Here is a 2685-nt window from a genome sequence, read left to right as displayed (position 1 = left end):
TAAATCACATGGGTTCTCGTTTGAACCTCCACCTATATATATATATATATATATATATATATATATATATATATATATATATATATATAAAGAGAGAGTCATGTTCATATGAGAATAGTAATTAAACAAAAAAATAACATAGAATCACATATGATTTTACATTAAGATCACTTATAAAATCACATATGATTCACGCGACTTTGGCTGCAACCTGAAGTCGCATGTGACATCACCCGCACACTGTCTTGTTGACCGTTAATGTAAAAGCACATGTGATTTCGAACGTGATTTGGTCGTGTTTGTATTCTCGTATTTAGTTACGGTTCTCCATGTGTTCTCGTATTCACAATGTGTTCACCTTATGTGCACGATGTGTATGTTAACACGGAGATAATAGAGAGAATATAAGAGAGAGAGAGAGAGAGATAAAAGATGAAATCTCCTACGCATTAATTTTTATTTAATAAATAACGGTAATCATTAATTAATAACAATAACTATGTTAAGTTAGTAGATTATGACGGATCTCACGGATCTTGCATATTTTGGAGTTATCAAATGATGAAGCGGCGTATATAAATTTATGTATATGTATAAATGTGCATAAATGTTAGATGAATATTGAGTTGCTCCATTTTTTAAGTTTTATCCGTAACGTATAGATAATACCAACTAAATATTACATAATTTTTGTAAAATGCCATGACATAGGTGTATTTAACGCTTATTTGACGGACTTTTGAACGAATGAGTGAAATAAAAACACAAAAAATAAACGAGTTTGAAGAAAAACCTAATGTTGTATTTTTCAAATTTAACATTTTTTTTATTAACATGGATATCCAACCCACTATGCGAGCCGACTAATCCCATGGTGACCACTTGTTTTGCAGATAGCTCGGAGTCACTACATTTGAACCTCCGTGGCCATAAGGGGATTTTTATTACTCATCGGATTTGAACCTGAGACCTCCTGGTACTTTTGACCTTTGGAGTCAAGCTCAAACCAATCATGCACCACCCTTCTGGTTCAAATTTAACATTTTACATTCATCTAATAGTAACTTCAATATAAACATGGTTGGACCTATGAAGATCCGAGCGGGATCCCGTGTACTTGTTCAATTGGAGTATAAAAGGTCCACTAAATTTTGAGGGATGCTCCGTAATATTAGAAAATACAAGAAACATCACCCAAAAAACCGAAAAGGCCATTCAAAATCAAACTAAAAAGTATTTTGAAATCAAACAAAAAACCCAAAAAAATTCCTTGAAACCAATCAAAAAAATTTAAAAATCTCTCGAAATTAACCAAAAACTTAAAAATCCCTCGAAAAGATAGAATTTGACCATAAACATATCGGACGGTTTTACAGGTATTTGATCCACCTTAAAGATACATGCTCTTAGCAAGAATCAGTATATCTGCCACTGATTATATGATCATCAATTAAAAATTCTACATTACGGGTCTCTATGAGTAAAAATGGGATGGAACCAAAAAAGATGGAACCAAAACAAACGTAAAGTCGAAGTCTTGGTTTGAACTACTCTATAGCTTTTGTTCTATACTTTAATTCGATTCTCCTTCCATATATGCTTTCTTTCTTCTTTTATCACAAACCCTAAATCTAATTGATTTTAGACGATGGAAAAAATATCATTCTTATGGGTATGATTTACCCCCAGAGGGACTTTAAAAATCAAACCTAATTAAAAATCCTTCATCAATATGTATCGTTTCGTTATATAATCTTATATATTTGGTTCAATCAAAAACGATTTCATCATTTCTGTATCCGAAATTCAAGATAGGTGGATACATACCCTATAGTATATACGTTTGTCTGTTTCCGCTCATTTATCGATGCAATTTCGAATATTTGAATGGTCGACTCCTTTTTTTATTGTTTTTTATTAAGTGGGGTTCGGATTTGAATGAATGTAAGTGAATGTAATTGGCTTATTAATTCTAATTTATTAACTTATTAATTCGTGTTTTTTTGTCATTCATGATTTTGATTTGATATTTTAAATTATCAAATAAATGAAAGTAACGTAACTGAAGATGATTTCAGTATTTGACTGATAGTTTTTTTTTTCTTCCATAAAGTATATGAATAAGACGGTCTAATCTTTGAGAATCAAAGCGTACATTACATAAAGGTAGGTTGGTAACAATTCGTATCTATAGAATTTAAAGTAATTTTTTGTGTGTGTTAAAATGCAATATTTTTTAATAAGATGTGAATGACGCTAATTTTTACAAAGTATTTAAAGAAGTATATTTGATTAATAGTCATATACTTTTGTTATGCTATATACGTAGAACCAAAATGGTGTGTGTTGATCCTTGTGACATTGGAATGGTGGGGAAACCTTATCTAGGATGATGAGGAAACCTTATCGAGGATGATGAGCCCCTGAGAGATATGTTTGTAACATCTTAGGCAAATTTCATTTATAATATATATATATATATATATATATATAGAGAGAGAGAGAGAGAGAGAGAGAGAGGAGCGATCAAATGAAAACCACTCCAATTTGTAAAAACCGTAAAAACTATTCTCATCCGTCGTTAATCTTATGAAAATTTTTCATGAAATTGTTAATCTTGTGAAATTGTTTCATATAATACTTTTTTTGATAAAGTTGTTTCATATGTGGTTATGAAATTGTTTC

This window comes from Cynara cardunculus (assembly GCF_001531365.2).
Source record: "Cynara cardunculus var. scolymus isolate 2C chromosome LG 16, CcrdV1, whole genome shotgun sequence".
Taxonomy (NCBI): Eukaryota; Viridiplantae; Streptophyta; class Magnoliopsida; order Asterales; family Asteraceae; genus Cynara; species Cynara cardunculus.
This window is presented reverse-complemented; position numbering follows the sequence as displayed.